This window comes from Armigeres subalbatus, chromosome 2 (genome assembly GCF_024139115.2).
Source record: "Armigeres subalbatus isolate Guangzhou_Male chromosome 2, GZ_Asu_2, whole genome shotgun sequence".
NCBI lineage: Eukaryota > Metazoa > Arthropoda > Insecta > Diptera > Culicidae > Armigeres > Armigeres subalbatus.
In genome coordinates, this window is record NC_085140.1 from 340816679 (window position 1) to 340838084 (window position 21406).

Consider the following 21406-nt stretch of genomic DNA (forward strand, 5'->3'; position numbering starts at 1 on the left):
CCAAATCGGTCAACGTTTGGGCGGTGCTAAACTCGTTGGAAGTTTATATGGAAAAATGTATGCAGAAACATCCAAAAACAGTGATTTGCAGTTGGGCGACACAATTTACGATCAAGAATCTAGATACTCATTCAGTTCTTGCTGAATAAAACACAGAATGTTATGCTGAAAACCGCGAGAAGATTATAATTTATTAGACAAAGATATTGGCATTTTACGGGAGTGTTGTAGGAGTGAATTTATTTCTTTTCAAAGGTAAAAGAAACGAAATTTGCTCAAACCCTACTCCAGAGAAATGCTAATAACTTAGCCGGGCAAACTCTAATCTTCTCGCGGTTTTCTGCATAACATTCTGTATTAAATTCTTCAAGATCTGAATGAGTATCATAGTTCTGCATCGTAAGTTGTGCCGTCCAACAGCAATTCACGATTTTTGGAGGATTCTGAATACAATTTTGCATATAAACCTCGAAGAATTTTAGCACCTCCCAAACGTTGACCGATTTGGCTGAAACTTTGTCCAGAGCATCAGGGTATCAAATAGAGCCGAATAAGAAGGCGGCCCATCAAAAAAATTGATAAAAGTTTTTCCCATACTAATTTGAGCCACCCTAGGCTGCACGCTTCACAGCAGCACGCAGGCGAATAGACCAACGGATGGTTCGTTCGGCGGCATCGGGCCACACAGGTAGGCTTGTGTTTTTTTAGCTGCATCGATTATTACCAGGATAAGTTCATCAATGCATGGAAATAGATAGGCCTTTACATTGAGATACTAAAAGAATTTTATATGGTTGAATGTAGTTAGATTCATATTACAATCTATTGGCATTTTATAACGCATTTTGGTTACGCTACAAAGAGTTACCAAAAATTGGTCTTCAGAACTTTTATCAGATCAATAAAAATCACTTTCAAGCTAATTATTTCTCGCATGGAATATCTCTAATGAACTTGCTGGTTTTTGAAGTATTATTTAAAGATCGGAAGGAAGATCATCATCCTGGTACCTATTGATGTTTAAAAACACTCAGTAGAACTTTTGTCAATCTTGTTTACACCTTGCGATTTCAAAACCTGAATAAAACAATGAACGAGCGAGTAACCAATCTTTATTCCGCAACTAATAAGTAAGCTAAGATCCTCTTTAGAATTGATGGATAGGATCTAAGCCGCTCGATGTTCAGCATTCACTGGATTGCTGTCCAAAGGATCAGAAATAACTTGTGAGAATGCTTATCCAACCTCGTGCTCAGCTTACGTTTTAACCAGCTTATGACACTGTTAACAAACCAATATCCAGCCATCGCTCTCACTATTCCGCCTTCATTGTTACTTGGGCTGTGGATTAATTCTTGCAAACATCACTGAAGGTTTTCCAGGAATTTCGTACTAAATTGAACATCCACAAAATGCACAAAACACCGTTAGTCCTCTACGGAACCGAGACCTAGACCATGAACTAAGCACAATGGAGATAATTTTATAGTACTGCACACGCCCCTCCGACCTTAGTATGGTAATAACATCACTTCTTTACTTGTCATAAGTTTGTACAATCCCATTGAATTCCACCACTTAATTGTATCTTGACAGATACGTATTTCGACGTTTGTACAATGGGATTGTACAAACTCGTCTTATGACAAATGAAGACATTCCACTAAAAAGCGCAAAACAATTTTCTTAATCAATTCTTTAATTTCTCTCCATCCTGTTGGCTTCTTGGTTTTCTCAATTGATTGGTTGATTCTTAGTGCAGACTCGATTGAAATTTGGCATTTGATTTCAAATAGTAATTAATAACTGATTGGAATTATCAATTCGAACATCAAAGAATTATATGTGTAATCAAGTTATCATACCATGCTATGTGATCTCTATATTCAAAGGTTCTAAATACGTGACAATAGTTGAAAGCTGTAACCAGACAATGCTACCAATTGGCCGTCAACGAGAGCGGTTTCCATTGAGATACTGCGACACAATGTTCCGATCCCAGATGGTTGTCGCAAAGCTGTGAAACCATGCAAATATCATCTGTGCACAATGCAATGTATCTCCTTTGGTCACGTCCACCCGCTGTGTTTGGGGACACACCGCTAGAAAATGGGAGGGTGTGACTGACCTGATTTTATCCTCTTTCATTCCCAGCGGATGCCAACACGAAAATAGGCAACATTTCCATTGGTTGTGTAATTTACATTTACCCTCTATTCACTCGCCCTGTAATGATTGGATGAAAATTACAGGGCGAACAAACCGCACCAACTGCGGTGGGGCTTTACGTGACGGAAACAAGGGAACGTGGTCGGCAATGCACCGTGGTGTGTATTCTGGACTGCATATTTGTAAAGCAAGACCATGCTGAAGGTGGCTGGGTTCGATTCCCGGTCCGGTTTAGGAAATTTTCGGGTTGAAAATTTACTCGACTTCCCTGGGCATAAATGTACCATCGTGTTAGTCTCATGATAAGCGATAACTCGGCTTAGAAACATCACAGTTAACAACTGTGGAAGTGCTTAATGAGCACTAAGCTACAAGGCGGCAATATCCCAGGGGGATGTAATGCCAATAAGAATAAGATGAGATTATTTTTACACATGACGCAGCTAAATTTTAGCTCACCTAAATTTAAGTTATCATCAAAGACTATTACGGAACAGTTGGAGTAATAACGCGATTATGTTCATACTCCCCTGCTGTAACCATCAACGCCTTTTCCCTGCTAGACAGCTGACAAAATGTTCATCACAAGGTTTTTGTGATAGTCTTGCAACGTAATGACTGAGCGACATCAGCATGATAATGCGATTGCTAGGTTTGTTGAAAGTAATGCCACTGTCACTGGAAAATATCAACTTGTCTTCGGAAAAAAATCCTTATTTAAAAGGCATAAGGTAATTGTAAATATTATCACGCTGAGAGCTTCATGTGCATGAGCACCAAACCTGGTAAATATATATGCTGCCCATTGGACCTGAAAATGGTAGAGCAAACATCTTTTCTGTGAGTTGTATCCCCTGATAGGATGAAAAACGACGGGAAAACAGTGAAGAAGATAGTAAAAATTCTTCGAATTTATCGTATAGGTATGCTGCCGCTAACCGCAAGTCGAGCACATCTGTATATGGGCCTCCATATACAGATGTGCTCGACTTGCGGTTAGCGGCAGTATGCATCTTGATCAATTTCCTGAAAAATGTTTACAGTTTAACGTAACGATGTTCAAACATTTGGCAAAATGATTATTTTTTAAAATATTGTAATTACGTTACCCGAAAAATCAGCGATTCTAGTTGGCATATATATTTAATAAGATTTAAATTGGTAAAGCTGATGGATTCTCTACAATTTAATTGAATATTTTATGAAAAAAGCTCAAAAATGTTACGCCTGTCGGAATAAAAATTTGCTCGAAAAATATGTAAACTACAAAAAATTAATTAAATTAAATTTGATAATAAATAATTCAAATTTCTGTACATTCAACCCCTCCGTGCATTCTTTGGCCGACTATTTTGCAATCCTTTCGACTTGAAAGTTCCATCTAACTTTTATTGCGAAGAAGTCCTTTTTTGTACCTTCCATTCCTTCGTTGATTTTCTGTATTGTGATACCGCCTGGTTCGGCCCAGAGGCGGAATGCAAGGCAGGAGAGTGGTTCGGTGTTTGCGGTTGGTATTCCTTCAGGAAAATATGTCGGCAGCCATTCCCGGGGTGAAGAAAATGTTGTACATCTTATTATTCTGTGGCCACCAAGCGAAAGTTGAATTTGGTTAGCCTCGATTTCTCAGCCGGAAATAAGCAGTTTTCTGCATTTCTCGAATGTTTGACCGATGGTAGTCGGGAGTGGAGATGTTGAAGGTATGCGAAGCGTAATGCTTTACTTTAGGTGAAACGAAGTGCATGACTTTAAATTGCTTGTGGATTTTTATGATCCTGTTTTCTATATTAGAAAAAAATAAGTATGGAACATTTTGGGACCTATATTTTATTAATTAACAGACTCAATTTGTTTTCCAGCCCGAGGCACATTGCATAAAATAAAATAATGGAATTTTTTACTGGTTTTTGTTGGATATATGGCTCAAATCTTAGCCTAATATGCCGAGGTTGAGTACATTTTATTGCTGTTCATCTTCATATATTGAAATTTTATTAAAAATATATGCAACATGGTGGCTGGCTTACTTTAATCGAGGAACTTTCGGATTATTTAGTCGAGGAACTTCCGGAGGAATTCCTGGAAGAACAAACGGAGAAATTCCTGGAGGAACTTCCGGAGGAACTCCTGGATAAACTTTCGGAAGAATTCCTGGAGGAACTTCCGGGGGAATTCCTGGATGAAATTCCAGAGGAATTCCTGGAGCATCTTCTGAAGGAATTCCTGGAGGATCTTCTGGAGGAATTCCTGGAGGATCTTCCGGAGGAATTCCTGGAAGAAATTACGGAGGAATTCCTGGAAGAAATTCCAGAGGAATTCCTGGGGAAATTTCCGGAGGAATCCCTAGCGGAACTTCCGGAGAAATTCCTAGCGGAACTTTCAGAGGAATTCCTGGAGGATCTTCCGGAGGAATTTCTTGAGGAACTTCCGGAGGAATTCCTGGAAGCACTTCAGGAGAAATTCCTGGCGGATCTTTCGGAGGAATTCCTGGAGGAACTTCTGGAGGAACTTCCGGTGGAATTTCTGGAGGAACTTCTGGAAGAATTACTAGAGTAACTTCGGAGGAGTTCTTGAAGGAACTTCCGGAGGAATTCCTGGAAGAACTTCCGGAGGAATTTTTGGGGGAACTTCCGGAGGAACTTCCGAAGGAATTGCTGGAGGAACTTCCGGAGGAATTCCTGGAAGAGCTTGCGGAGGAATTCCTGGAGGAACTTCCGGAGGAATTCCTGGAGGAACTTCCGGAGGAATTCCTGGAGGAACTTCCGGAGAAATTCCTGGAGGAACTTCCGGAGGAATTCCTGGAGGATCTTCCGGAGGAATTCCTGGAGGAACTTCCGGAGGAATTCCTGGAGGAACTTCCGGAGGAATTCCTGGAGGAACTTCCGGAGGAATTCCGGCCGAGGGATACCGCTATGTGTCTATCGCCCATTGCTGGGCGTTTAATTGTCGGGGGAATGGTTTTAGAGCTATTACTTGTGAAGGATATTTGTGGGTATGGCTTGAGGGTGTAATTTACTAAAACATGTGAAGTGGCAAACGAAGCGGCTTTTCTTAAGGCTTTGAGAAAAGTTAATACCATTCCATTTAATCCCACCGTTATTAGTTACTTAGATACGTATACCTATTAGGATACATTGGAATGTCCTACTGTTAGGTCGGATCCGTAACGTTAAAATCTAAAATTGAAATTGAACAAATAGTACTTACTCGTCTGATCGACAGGTGGCGACATTACACTGGACCATCATTATCATCATCAACTAATTAGGATGTAAAATATTCAATATTTGATTACATGTCGATAATTGAAACATCCGATTAAATTACCGATTGACATTCCAATCCCTTAGAGTATTGAAATGAAGCTTTCAACTATGGTTGGCAGCCGTTGTTAGTTCTGCTTCACGCTAAAAGTCAATAAGTTTTATTGTCAAGCCAATTAGTTCCGGTTGCCAAGCATTTATTAGCAAATGTCTCAACATATCTTCGAAACTCCCATTCAGCAACGAATTCACTCAACATTCCCGGTACCAATCAACTCGTTATCCTCACAGTCACTGTCAACGTCTTCTCGGCGCCGCGCCGCCGCCACCGGGGCGTCGCAATGAGCGATGATTCCCAGAAATACAATTTATCACAATGGAAAGGAAATTGCTTTCTCCGGTTCCTCACTCTTGACTAGGTCTGTTTAATATTTAAGATATATCCGGCTTTGGTGAGGCGAAACCACCACCCTTATCCGACCTGGCATCATTATGGTGTGGACCAAGTGCAAACAGAAAGCAATTATTCGTCACTCAATAACACAACAAACAGAGGCGCGGGGCAATCCCTTCTTCTATGCCCCAAGTGAGAACATTTTCCATTATTAGTTCTGGAATCCGTTGGGAGTAGTGAATGGGTGGGTTTGAGAGGTCCACTTCCACTATATTGACTGAAGTAGGATAATGAATTGCCTCCAGGAGAACGGGGCGACACCGACGAGTGAGCTTTTGCGTAAGCTCTTCCGACTACGGTGTATTGCTATTATGCCAGCAATCGGACGCAATCACTCTTTTCCCGCCCAACCGGTTCCGGGTGGGGGACCGTGGGGAAACGGGGGACGAATGGAATGTACGGCAACAGTGACGGCAGCAGCTACGACGATGTCATTGGTATATTGGCTGACTCTGTGGCATCTGCAGCAAATTCTCATTTGTCGTCTGGAGTGGAAACACAGCTTTGATGAACTGCGGCAATGGCACTGAGCTGAAGGACAATATGCGGGCTCGTTGAGGGAAGACCCCACTCATTGAGTGGGAGGGAAAGGATTTTGCCAGAAAATGAATCGGCACTATTTCGCTTTGATCCCCGAGGAATGGCACTGAACACGAACTATAACTCTGTGCGAGACATGAAACGACACCTAGTGCCTAATACACTCTCTGATTGGCAGGGTACAAACAAAATATGTACCAAATTAGTTTGTTGTCCTTTAGTGCTCTCTGGGGCTACATACATGAATGTGTTCCAATTGATTGATATAGGCAATATTATTTTTCATTTACCGAAATGATGGCAATACAACGTAGGTACCTACCTAGATGGTTATTTAGATCTCGTGTACAAAGAGAGAGTATTATTTTCTCCTCCTAAAAGATCGTAGTATGCGCTGCTGGGAGATAGATGTCAACATTTTTTGCTCCGTCAAGACAGTTAATTCAAAAGTATAAGATTGCTAAAGTCGTTCCTGTTCGCGTGACTAATACTAAGGACACACCTGTGGTACTTGTACCATGGTACAAGAGAACAAGAAAATTATTCCAAGACTATCTTTAATAAAGACAATAATTGGTATGGTACTCATTTCAAGATTCTTGTACCATGGTACTTGTACCACCAGTGTGTCATTAGTATAACATCTGGGTTACTTCGACCTGGCAGCCAAAGTACCGGTAGGGGAAGGGGGGCAATATTCCCTAGCTAAGCAAACGCTGCTTTATTGACTCATTCGTAACGCTATTCATGGGTATTTTTACATTATGCAACAGTTAAACAAGATAGCTAGTTGATGCCATTCAAAAATTGTCAAAAATCTCAATCATATTGATAATATTCACATTTCAAAAAAGTGGTGATATTCTGTTGCCGGAAAACTCATGAGGCAAAACGCCTTTTAGCTGTTAGCTCTTAGGGAACAAAACACCATGCGTCGGCGAATCAGTATTACAGTATGGATAGTGCGTGGAGACGCAAGTACATTGTAGGTTAGTGCCACTAGGGCGTTTTGCCTCGCCAAAATGTTAAATGTTTCTTCAAAATGTGGAAATTTTCGGTTTTTCCGACCTTCCCATACACTATTTTGAAACTTTTTCGCCTAACCTACATAATTTTAGATCTAGTTTTGTTACGGCCATCTTAATGACGGTAAATATGAGGGAAACCACAAAAGGCGTTTTGTCTCGGGGGGCGTTTTGGGGCCTCTTCTCCTACTACAAGTGTCAAACCGATGTTGGTGATGAAACCAAATATGCTCTACAACATGATGCATACATTTTAGTCAATTGAAGCTTGTTTAAGCATAATTTGGCAAAATAATTTAAATGATTACAGCACGACTAGCATTCTACTACTTATGCTTCTACTGTCAAGACAATTATTTTGAGCTTTTAGTGGAATGTCTTTACGTCTCAGGTCTTTACTTGTCATAAGACGAGTTCGTACAATTCTATTTAATATTTTTTCTTGTGCCTATCCTAGAAAAAGACGATTATGATTCTTTTACTATGCAGTGACCCTGGAAAACGAAACGCATCCACATGCTGAGTGTGAAATGCATCCAAAGTCGCAGTTGATTTCTTTAAGGATTAGATTGAGAATCATGGAGAAGTGCAATAAAGTACGTTTTGTATCTATTTTTTTATGTCGATCTATTAATTTGAACAGCTACACTATATGATTGACGAATACGAAGTAGTTCAGAGTAATCCAATATTAATATAGTTGTTGTTGAATCACCTCTTTTATAATGCACGAGAAAGGCACCACCACGCCATGCAACACTACTAAATCCATCAAACAAACGAAATCGGACCACAATCTGCTATTAGTATCACAATGCTTTACATTAACCAACTTCCTTGTCGCTCATACACACATCCAATTGGCTGAATACACAACTAAATATTATTCTCAAACAAACGAGTTTGAAAGCATCTGGAAAGTTTTGCAAGCTGGTGAAACAACTGCTTTTTGTAGAGAAAGGATCAAGAACTTTTTACTATACTTGTCCTGGATACATAGAAGGTACCTTCCACTTCCGAGTGATGGGAAAGTTTGTGCTCCTGTACAAATTGTGTTGTGCTTGAGTACTTGAATCGAGATTTAATGGATTTTGTTTTCAGAGCGAACAAGAGCTTTGTATACTTTGCATTTGACGAGTTTTTGTCGAAAACAATTGCTGCAAAGTAAAACATGAATATTGTAGTATTGAAGAACAATAGTACTTAAAGGGAATCCATACAAACTAATGTTTCGTGTCTCCGTTAAAACTTCTTTGTTATTGCCACGAGAACCTAAATTAACACCTCATAATTATGGAACCTTCATCCAAGGTGAGCGCACATCAAGACGAAAACTTTTCTCGGCGGGTCGCTCGCTGGAGAAAAACTAAATTTGCATCACACAACTTCGGTCCAGCAATAAGAGTTTTAATGATGGCTTTCAAGTCTACTACTGCTGCACACCTCATCGTGGATGGGAACATTATGGTTTGCGGAAGTTGGTGTTGAAATGCTTCTTAAAAAGGTGCTTTTTAGGTGGTCGAGAGTTTTTTTTGGTGTTTTTGATGAGCAACAACTTGACGTGTGTATAAGAATGAGCGTACCACTTACCGTTGGACAGCTTCCGTTGTTCCTGAAACGAGAGAATTAATTAAGATAAGTCAATTGGGTGAAATATTAGATGAAATTTTGTGAATTTAGTTAATTGCTTTGAACCATTGGAAATAAGTTCTATAGAAGAATAAAATTGATCCACATTCCGGGAAGATCAATAAAGTACCTCACGTGGGCGATTTTCAGCCCCATCCCCCCTTCGTCGCAGTTTTTTATGAAATCTCTAAAAAATATTGAATCGATCTTTACGGTAACTCGAAGCCCTTTTAAAAGCGTGATGTTGTTTATGGATGGCCCTTACGGATATCGCAAATATTCGCGTAGACATCGCGAAGTGATGATGAAATTTTCTCTTCAAGAGTGATACGTTCAAAATTACTATGGCGGTGTAGAATTAGCTAGATCATAGTGCTACTCGCTTACAGTAGAGTCTTCCCCACCGAAATCAGCCGTGGCAGACTGATGCAAAAACTCTGTCACCTTGTTACCTTCACTTTCATCGCTACCACCTTCGTTGGATAGAAATTAAATATGACAGCATTAATTGAAACTAATGGCATTCATCCCCGAAGGATGTTACGAATTCTCTCTGCGGGTAGCGGTTTCGTGGCATGGGGAATAATTTGGGAAATATGAATAAGGGTTGGTTGTAAGAATAGAGAATGTTCGCCTTTGTAGAATATTTTGTACTTTGGTATTTACATACGCTTACTATTGGTATTGGGGTGTTGAAGAAAGCAACTGTAATGAAATGTTCATTAGCATTAGCATTGAGCAATTCGCACAAATTCGTAGGTGGTATACCACCTAGCGATGATGGTACCTTTCTCGTGTATTTTAAACATATGAAAATAGCACGTTGAGGCGATAGATTGCATTTGTTACTACTAAACTTAACCTATTTAAAACTAAGGGTACAAGGAGTTAATCGTTGCAATAGAAGATTCTGATAGTTTACCTGCAGCGAGCGATCTGATAAATAATTTTGGATCAGTTTAATGATGTACAGAGGAAAATTAAAATTCATCAATTTTACAATCAAACCTTCATGCCAAACACTGTCAAATGCTTTCTCTATATCAAGAAGAGCAACTCCAGTCGAATATCCTTCAGATTTGTTGAGCCGAATTAAGTTCGTAACTCTTAATAACTGATGAGTGGTTGAATGCCCATGGCGAAAACCAAATTGCTCATCAGCAAAAATAGAATTGTCATTAATATGAACCATCATTCTATTTAAAATAATCTTTTCAAACAGTTTGCTTATTGAAGAAAGCAAACTGATTGGGCGATAACTAGAAGCCTCAGCTGGAGATTGCATTTGTTTATTTCTTTCTTTATTTGTTAGGCGTGTTACGTAACCGCTACTGTGCCGAGATCTACTGTGATACTCTGCGCTACAGAATACACACAGAATCTATTTTTAGATTTCCATTACTCATTATTGTTGTCGTTGCCAGTCCATCTCATATTGAGTCCATTGTGTCCATTTGTCCACGTCGTGTATCCAATAATCGTTGCATTGTTCAATTGCCATTTATCCGGGTAACGTTGGAGAAATGCCTCTGAGAAGATCAAGTTGTCAGTCGTCATCAGGCAGCCGTGACGGCAAGACGCGTACCCCAAAGCCACCGTATGGGATGCAGATCTGGCGACTGACGAAGGTTTGGCGGAGGGGCTGGGAATCGAACCCATGATCATCACCGCTTGTATGGCGAACTACGAACTACGCTACGGGACCCCCTAAATAGATTCACATTTATTCCTATTCATGTGAATGCATTGCAGCATTTTCTAAAACATTCATGAACTACAAATCGCATCAGCTGCTTGGAGAAGCATCCCGAGTAGACGAAAATAGCTTATTAATATCAAATGTTGATAAAATAGCACAATGAGATGTTAAGATGATTGATATAAGATATAAAATATCAGACGACAATATAAATATTTATTATACTAAAATATCATGAGGAATTCAAATTATGCTATTTGTAAGAAGTGATCAATATCATGTGCCATTAGTTTGTTCTTATCCATAGCATATCTTGATATTCAAATGATATTTCGGTGCAAATTTTTGATATTGTTGCCTGTTCTTTTATCTCTTATATCAATCAAAACTATATCATGTTTTGTTATTCTGTTCATGGCTCCTGCCCGGGATTCGGCGTTCACACCGCGAAAATCGGGCGACTGCGTTGCTATTCAAGAAGTGCGATAGCCTAGATTCAGAGAACGTGAATTCCGAACCGTGGACCCCACGACCAACACTGCATTCATCTATCACAGCGGCGGCGGAAAAGCAGAGCATGGAGTTGGTTTCGTAGTGATGGGCAAGCAGATGAAACGAGTGATGCGGTGGAAACCCATTAGCGAACGAATCTGTGTGGAAGATACGGGGAAATTCTTCAATTACATCCTAATCAACGTTTACGCACCGACAAACGATAAATCCGACGACGTGAAGGACACGTTTTATGAATGTCTTGATGAAGCTTATGGAGAGTGCCCATTCGGCATAGGTTCATCGAAGAGTTGTAGCCCATCAAGTATCAAGTAGGTAGCGTTGGGCCGGTCACGTAGCCAGAATGTCGGGCAATGACCCAATGCAACGAAAAATTGCCCAAACTTGAGGTGCAGAGAGATTTACGGCTGGATCGCAAGCTTCCGGGTTCATACTGTGAGAGCCACACGTATACAAAGCGTTCCAGCATACCCCGAGACAAATCCTTGATAAATTTCGGGAGTACGACTTGCAGACACATCATTTGCTTATTGATTTCAAAGCAGCTTACGATTCAGTGAAACGAAATGAATTATGGCAAATTATGCTAGAACATACACTGAAACAAATGCATACCCATGATCATGAATATTAAATCATGAAATCATGAATATGTCAGTTCATGAAATCATGATTATAATTCATGATTCCAGGAATATTATTCATGGTACTGTGCAATCCCATCAGTCGCCAAATGCATAACCAATTATACTTCGAACATTCCGTTAACAAGAAGCATGGACGGATGAGAAGTAGCACGTCTCACCCAGTAGACTCGAGTTCGAGCCTTCAGTTGAACTTTTATTTTTATTTTTTTAGTCTCTACAACAAAATCGTAACGCATTGGATGCGTTACTCGAAAATAAATGATGAAATCATGAATTATATTCGTGGTGTATTTTCATAACACACGATGGATTCACAAAATCATGAATAATTTTCTCATTCCGAGGAATGAATTTCTACCCGTCATCGAATTCAAGTGTAATGGTTGCATTCATTCGATATCATTTATAACCTTATATGGACTGAAGCAGGGTGAAAACGAAGTACATGCTCTGTATATTACTCTGATATTTCCGGTGGCTTTATATGGCCATGAAACATGGAGTATTTGAGCGTAAGCTGCTGCGGAAAATACTCGGTGGTAAACAGGAGAATGGCATTAGACTACCTCGCATGAATCACGAGTTATACCCGGTTTATAAAAAGCTGGAAATTGTCAAGCTTATGTAACAGTATAACACGGCAGACTACGGTGGGCTGAGCACGTTGTTTATATGCTTATATGTTGTTTATATGCTTATATGTTTATATGTTTAAGATAATATTCAGTAGAGATCCCGGAAGAGGCTGTTGAGTTCGTGGATGGCCGCGTACACGATGCAGTTGAAGAGAATCTGAGGGCGTTAAACTTCAAGGCGACTGGAAGTGATTGGCATTCCAGTTCGAGACAGCAGCACGTACGGACGCACATATTTTCCAAGTGTTTCTCTCGCTCGTTTGCTGTTAACGTTTTCGCTTCGTCGCGTTGGCGTTATTTTCTCCCGGACCCGTCATGGGAGATTCGGTTCGGTCACGGGAAAAGTGCCTAAGCGCACTGCTCTTGGAGGCGCGAGTAACCCCTCCACGCAGCTTTTGCAGAGCAACGTGTTCTCGCCGTTGCTGCTTGATGACGCCCAGGGATTGAATTTATCATTTCATTATCATTTAGAATTCAGCCAATAACTCATTCCTGAGGCGGAATTCCGAAAAGTGTTGAATGGCGGACTTCTAGCGCTTTTTTCCCTCTACAACTTATTAGTTATTATCATTTAGTATTTTAAGTGATACTAGCGTTTCACCCTGTAAATATTAGACATAGAGCATTGTACCTTTAGACAAAGTTGTAGAGGGAAAATAGCTCTAGGAGTCCGCCATACAATACATTTCGGAATTCCGCCTCTGGAATGAGTTATTATTTATTATTATTTTATTTATAATCCACCTGACAGAAGTCTTAATGAATGCTACTTAAACTATTTAAGGTCACTTCTGACAGAATCCAATTTTCAAAGTGCTCGCGTTTTCGAGGGCACACCACTCGATACGGAAGCAACGCACAACTGTCCTTGTTTTTTTCACGCATACTGCGACGTAGCAAATCCGAATCAATAAAAATGACAGTTGTCCGCCGCCTCCGTATCGAGTGATGTGCCCCCGAAAACGCGAGCACTTTGAAACTTGGATTCTGTCAGGAGTGACCTTAAACATTATTTGCGCGCATTGAAAGTATATTGCGAGGAGATTTAAAAATTCGAACCGGGGTCCGACGGTCGACTGTCGGAAACAAGGTCGGAAAGCTGTTCCTCAAACGTCAAATCACTTTTTGCACGGTAAAAATTTTTGGTTTATTTTTTCGGTGTGAATGTTGATTATTAAAATCAACGGGAATATATAACTTCAAAAGAGTGTTACATGCCGCTATATTTTTTAAACACATATTTATGTGATTTAGAAACATTTTAGATTTCTTGAAAATTCTCGATATCAAGAAATATCAACCACTAGTCGACCCGGCAGACGTTGTCCTGCACAGTAGGCGAGAATGTGCGTTCCGAACTGCCCATGCAAAATTCGCATAGGAAACACAATTTTAGTTATTCACGGTTTGCTCAGCTTTACTTGTAATTTTCGCATTAGGAAATATCATATAAACCCGTCGGAAACTATAACGAATGTTTCTGCTGAAGAAATGAAAAAAATCCATTCAGCCATTTTTGAGTTATGCGGATACGAACACAGACCATTTCATTTTTATATATAAGATATAAAGACCGATAAAATGAGTTATTGGCTGAATACTAAATAATAATGAAATGATAAATTCAATCCCTGAGACGCCTGGCAATCGCCGAAGAAGTGCAAGAAGCAGCAGTCGCAGCTGCCACAAACTCAACCAGTGCGGAAAAAGAAGTGCCCGCCGGTTTTCATCAGAGGCGACCCGCCGGAACTGCGACCAAAGCTCCGGGAATTGATGAAAATGAGCCAGTCGCGGTACACAAAATTGCTCGTCACGACAAGACGAGAAGGTATCGTGACCAGCTTTATCTGGTCCACCTGGAGCAGGCTTGTAAAATGTCATCTGCATGTCATTTGACTAATTTGTTCATAACTTTCTTTAGAAGCAAAATTTCTTCCATAATTTTGAATGTACTCATAACGCTTGAGTAGGGTTCCCTAGCAGCACAAATGTTTCAAATAGGTTATTGCAACTAATATGTTACCAGATTTAGTCACAATCAAGTTGCTGCAACCATTTCTGCCTGACTTGTGCTGCTCGGGTTATATTTTTGTCCAAGGGTACATTGCTCTAAGTATAACATCAAAGGCTGGAGAGTGAAAACTCTCCAAAATGTCACGTGTCATTTGACATAATGTCATTTGAATGAAATTTTGCCTCCCACGCCCCAGATTACATATTTACAGCAAAGTCTCGTTAGACAAAGTTGTAGGCCCATTTAACCGCTATAAGTTCGTCATACAACATGAATTGATAGCTACCTTCTGAAAAAAGTTCTGGGAAAATTATACAAACGAATGCAAATGACATTTTACAACACTGACCTGGAGCATGGCTCCACCATCTTCAAGGACCTGAAGCTGTTTGAGATAATCAACCATACCGTCGTTGACTGTGAGCGATATCGCCCAGTGCACCGCGACGTTACGCAGTGCACCAATTGCTTCAACTTCGGGCACGGAACTAGAGATGGGCAGAATGGCTCACCTTATTGAGCGATCCGGAATCGTTCCGCTCAATAAAGTGAACTAGCTCATCCGAACGGTTCATCCGCTCACTACATTTTATAAAGTATATTTAACAAAGCGAAATATAATAGATTTTTTTAGTTTAGTTCAGTGGTTATTTACTTTATGGTATTAATACAATAAGAGATAGATTATTTTCGTTGAGACTTCGCTTCTATCGTACCAACGCATGCATTTTAATTACCCTAATAAAATTATAATATTTTACCGCATAGGGTAAATCACTAAAGCACTACATGACTACTAAATAAGCTGCAGTGCACCAGAACTCTTTTTAAAAACGCCTGTCTGTCTTACTGCCTCTTCTTATGTCTCCATTGACTTTCACCCATATAGAAATTAGACAGATGAAATAATATGAAGGACATATTTATCAACCAATAATCATTGACGGAAGGTTATTCTTACAAAATTCATTCTTGTTATTCGCTGTCATAAATCACAATAATTTATGCTACGATTTGACAGGGCTAGTCAATTAAGCAATTCAGTTGAAATCTATTGACTTGCCAAAAGTTGAACTTGTTCAACTTTCTTTTCGTTCAAGTGAGTTGAATGAAGGCGTTTAGACGTTCAATTCAAGCGACTTGTTCTTCACTTCACTGCCTTGTCTAAACATAGCATTAGTCTTATATACTCGCACAGCACACGCTTGCTACAATCGACGACTTAGAATTGCGCGCATTTCGCTGTTTCCCATTCGACTTTGCAGCCCGTTCATTTGTTTCCGTTTCCATCGTTGCCGCTCTCGAACTGTTTGCCGATACGAAACAGAAACGCGCATACACTCACATACACGCTCAAGCTACCGCTAAGCACCCAACGCGCCGTGGGCCACGCCGATATTCTGGAACACATCGACTGCACGCTCGCACTCCACTCTCTTTTTTCGTGTGAACCTATTTCTGTTGGTTCGTTCGTTCATTCAAAGAACCATTTCTTCAGCACAGCCAGATCTGCACTGTGTAAAAAGCGCGCTCCCGCTCCACGCTCTTTTTTTGGTTCGTTCGTTCGTTCAAAAAACCCTTTCCGCGGCTCAGTCAGACTGCGCTGGGTAAGTAGCTCTTTTTGCGCTCCCGCTCCATGCTCATTCATTCGTTCGTTAGTGTGGCGCAATGAATAAACTACCAGCAGTAAGCAGTTTCAAGCGTTTGTGTGGAAAGAGCGAAAGAACTACCGTTCGTTAAAAAGGAGCGAGCGCTTTCTCAGTCGCGTAGAAGAACTAGTTCTTTTGAACCGTTCACGAGCGGGATGCCCACCTCTACACGGAACCAGAAACTGCCGCATGAAGCCGCGCTGCAACAAGTGTGGCGAACCCCACCCAACTGACGAGTGCGACAAAATGGAGGTGGCCGATCTTAAGTGCGCCAACTGAGGCGACAAATATCGGGCCACCACAAAGGGCTGCCCAAAGCGAGCCGAGTTCATGGAAATCCGGAAAAAGGCTTCCACCAGGAAACTTCCGAAGAAGAACCGTGTACCTGTAGTCGACGAGGTGAACTATCCAGCCATCACGGCTCCCCGTCGAGCGATTCCAATCCTCCCACCGTTGCAACCGCACAAGCGACTGGCAGCGGTAGCTGCGTCGGTTCAATCTCCAGCACCATCAGCACCATCCACCAGCGAATGTCCCCCACTCCCTCCTCCTGGGTTCCGTCGGCAGCCGGAGAACGAAAACGCCCAACCTGAAGAATCTGCTCCGCTGTACTCCCCGGAGCAGCTGATTCCGATCTTTCCACAGCTCGCCACTCGACTGCGTGGCTGCAAAACCCGTTTCGACCACGTCTTCACTCTTGCCATGTTTATTATTGAAAATGGCTGCTAAGATGGGCCTGGTTAACTGGAACGCTTGCTCGCTCAAGAGCAAAAGCATCGAACTGGCTGATTTCCCCAAGGAGAAGGAGATCGACGTGGCGTTCATCACTGAAACGCACATTAAACCGGAGGTGAGCGTCCACATCCCGAACTTCCGCATCGTGCGACTCGACCGGCTGTCCAGGGAAGGTGGTGTGGTCATCGCACTCTGATACAACATCAACTGTCGTCTGCTGCCAAGCTTCCAGCTGAACATCATCGAGGCCATCGGTGTCGAAGTGCCATACTACCTTCGTCGGCACAATCACGCTAATCGCGGCGTACTGCCCAACTCAAGCTAAAGCCGTTCATCGGCTGCCCTTCATCAAGCTAACGCGGAGACAAAAGCAGTACATCATTACCGGCGACCTGAAACATCAAGCCTGGGGCAACAGTCGCGGCAATCGAAACGGCACCATCTGGAGCAACTACATGGAGGAAGGCCACTACACGATCTTGAGCCCGGATTTCCCCACTCGACTGAGTCGGTCCGGTATCCGCGCAACCCTCAACCTATACATAACCAACATGAACGATCACGTTTCGCAGCCGGTCGTCTACCAGGAGCTCAGTTCGGATCACTATCCGGTGGTGAGCTCCTCGGTCAATCGGCACCAGCAGTTACGGCGAAACTACCATCGAGTAAACTGGCAGCGGTGCCAGCAGCGCGTCGACAACACCATCGATTACGAGGTGCGTCCAGGGACGCCGAAAAGTATCGACCGTCAGCTGTGCGCTATCGAACGGCTCGGCAGGTAAGCAAATCCTTAAACATCGATACACTCACCAAAGATTTGATTCGATTGCGGAATGTCACTCGCAGGCAGTTTCGGCGTACTGGACTGCCTGAGCTTGAGGCACGCTGCAATCGAATCACAAAAGTTATTCAGGCCAGAATGGTTACCGGTTACTTGAGTCTGTCTCAACATCTTGCTCCAGGAACAGTTTGGTTTCCTACGGTCAACCGTCACCAACTGACTCGAGTTACCAACGTCCACAGACGGAACCATTTTGTCTCAAAACCTTCGCCATGGCCTTACTCGATGTCAAGATGGCTTTTGACAATGTATGTATGGTATGATGGGCTGGTGTACAAACTACATCGCTACAATCTTCCCTACCTGGTGAAAATCATCAACAATTACCTGTCGGCAAGGACATTCCGAGTCTCAATCAGTGGAGCGAGTTCTAATGCGAACAATACCGTTGCAGGCGTCCCCCAGGGCAGTATCCTCGGGCCACTGCTTTTCAATCTGTTCACCTTCGACATGCCAGAACCTTCAGAAGGCGGCATTCTGACTCTGTTCGCAGATGATACCTCCATCGTATACAACGGTAGAGTGATCAGAGCGCTAGTGGCAAAACTCCAACTGGAAGATCTGTATCAACGCGGCGAAGGCCTAGGTCATCATTATTCCCTACTCTAAATCTCCTAAACATGTTCCACCTGGGGACTGTAAAATAATCCTCAATGGCACGACCGTGAAATGGGCCAATGAGGATTTCAATTTCATTTTTTACAAGCATCATCTTACTATTTATTTCGCTTTTGAAGTTTAAGAATTTAAGTTATAACTTGAAATGCAACAGAATCATATGGTGCATTTCAGCACGTGTTGAAGAGAGGCGAGACAAAGAACCAGTTTGTATCTATCGTTCGTTTATTCAGTAGGTTCAAACGTCGGTAAGCGTTGTGAAGTCGAATTAAAAATTGAGTGTCTGTGGTGAAACAGCAGAGCTTCCAATGTTCGCAGATATTCGGGCTATAGCAGTGACTGCTTTGTCAGGTTCATCCTATTATTATCAAAGGTTTTTTAAAACCTTCAGTCCTTTTTGATTCAATTCCCGAACAGACTCAAATTCCGAAGACTGAAGTTTGTATTTTGAGATATTTCTGAAACATTTCATTTAATTTTTAGGTGCTGTTCGGCATTTCAAGCATAGTTTGACTGAAAAAAAATGTTATAGTCAGGATCATTAAAGTACGACAATCAAGCACTCGCCTGAAAGCTCTTTTTTTTATTTCGAATTTGTCATTGTCATTGTCATTTCAAATATTTCATTCATATGCATTAATACAAAATGTGTTCAAGTGGACGTACATGAATAAAAATGATTTATCCTTCAAAATTGATCTGAAGATTATATGCACAAAAAAGTCGTCGAGTATAAGTTAGGAATATTTTGGCGATAATAGAAGAGAATCTCTCGAAGCCGTCGTTGTCCAAAAACTGAAAAAAATGCGGATACAACCTGAAAAAGTTTTAAAAAAATATATGGAAAAGTAGCACATAGCGGAGCTCATCAAGACACTGCAGATCTTGCTCTCGAGCCAGAGCAGATGCTAATACTTGGCGAACGTTTTGTAGAAAGAGTTAACGCTTTTAGAACTGAACAAAAACTTTACCAGGCTTTCAAAAACTCTTTCATCATTTGAGGAATTAGTAGAATTATAATTGTAGAACAAAAATGTTTGAATAAAGAAGAATTTTACTACTACTACCATTACTAAGGAAGTGATTGGCGCAGGATCGTGTCCAGTGGAGGAGGATACTCCATTCGGCGTAGGCTCATCGAGGAGTATTTGGGAGAGTATCTTGTATGTGGCGTTCTGCAATGTGCAAACGAAGCGTAACTTTTTACAGAGAGCTCAGACAAAATGGGTTGGCTGATTCTTGGCTGAGATCCGAGATTTTCAGAAGGGTTTATTTTGTGTTATAATTTGATTGAAACTTATTCGCTTAGTTCCATCACAAATCGAGAATTTAGTTTTTTTTCCTTCCTTCTATCGCGCTTATCTCAGTTTAAATAATCTTCAGTGGAAAAAATCTACAAAATTTATTCAAATAAAATACACTCTTGCCTTCGGCAAAATGCCTGCGAAACGAACGAAATCCCCGATGATGGTGTTTTAAGGCGACGAGGAGAGTCAAGAAAATTTAGCACATTCATGCATCTCATTTTGGACCATGCCGTTCGAACCTTCGCCGCCGCGTCGTCATCAGTGTCGCCTTTCGTCGTCGCAGTGCCGCAACCGAAACATCATCCCACAGTGCCTTCCATGATGACGTTAAATTGGATTATTTGTTAGCTGTCATGATTTTGTGATAAATTATGAAATTTTAGCAATTCAAAATGAAGGAAAATTATGATGATCATTTGTATGGGTGTGCGTGTATGTGCGTTGTGCGAATCAAGATGTTACATATTGTGCCAGCCTCTGGAGGATTCAGCCTGTGGAAATCCACATTGTTTGCATACCAGGATTGGGTTATTGAAATATTTCGTATCTCAAAACCACACCAATGGAAAACAGCAGCTCTGGTGGTGAGAAATAATGCGAATTCGAATCACGTTGCGGCAGCTATTTAACACTCCATGAAACGGTTTAATCCTAATGTATGAAAGCTGTTTACAGTACGGTGGTCCGGGAGCAGTGGCAGGAGAAGGGCTCGGATGCAATCCGATAGGATCTCTTCTCGAACCTTGTGGTCTGTTGAAAGTGGTTCGAGTTCAGCAGCAGCAGCAGCATCAGCTTTTGGTGAAAATAATGATGCTGGCATTAGTATTATCGGGATGCGGCGGAACGGGTTGCAATTTCGCTATAAATAAATCTTCGCTATCGATATCGTGCCATGGATGAATTCATTTTTGAAACGATTGAACATAAATCAAAAACATCAAAAGTCATGGTGTCTATTTTTTAGGAAATATGCCACCAGGAAATGTAGAGATAGGAATCAAATAGAACAGGTAGGAATATTTTTCAATATAATAAAAAAATGAGAATGAATAAAAAATCATAAACAACAAAAAAATGAATGAATAGAATACATAGAATTGAACAGACAAGAAAACACTCGTAATGAATGAAATCTTTCTCAAATTAATTAGATCTGTTTACTTTGTAGCACCTAATTGATACTCTGTTTGCTCGAGCATCACACACTCACCTCGGAACAAACAAGCAAACAATATATGTATTCGCTAATTTACCGATGTGAAACGCTTTCACAGGCCAAGGATACAGCCTTTGTATATTTTCCCGCCCGATCCAGCTTCCCCCACAAATCCGGCGGGAATTCCTCGTAATATTCTCCACTCACGGAATGAAATATCACATAGCGCTCGCCAATATTTCATCGGAATTGTGCGCACCAAAACCTTCATCCTCGTGCTTCACGGGTGGCGTAGTTGGAGAGATATGTGATAGCATTATAAATGAGATACATTATCGTCATCGGTGAAAGCGTTTTCCCATGCACCACCCGCGAGCGTTCGTCGTTTTCCATCCATTGGTGCCCCGGTCCCCTCCAGCCAGACAGGATGGGTTCGCCGGTATTTGCTGATGAATGCCATCTCCACTGACTGGTGGGATAGAAGGTGGACGGAATCGTTGTGGTTAATACCTCAA

General features: G+C 41.4%; 1 protein-coding gene across 4 annotated transcripts in view; it reads right to left on the reverse strand.

Moving 5' to 3' along the window:
* The window catches only part of LOC134212850 (ubiquitin-conjugating enzyme E2Q-like protein 1), a 292956-nt gene that overhangs the window by 79323 nt on the left and 192227 nt on the right, over positions 1–21406 (reverse strand). For 3 of the 4 annotated variants that reach the window (XM_062691079.1, XM_062691076.1, XM_062691077.1), the window contains exon 3: positions 9039–9060. The gene's annotated coding sequence lies outside the window, so the exon portion shown is untranslated. Of the gene's footprint in view, positions 1–9031; positions 9061–21406 lie in introns of all 4 variants that reach the window. The other variant, XM_062691080.1, reaches the window with a different exon arrangement.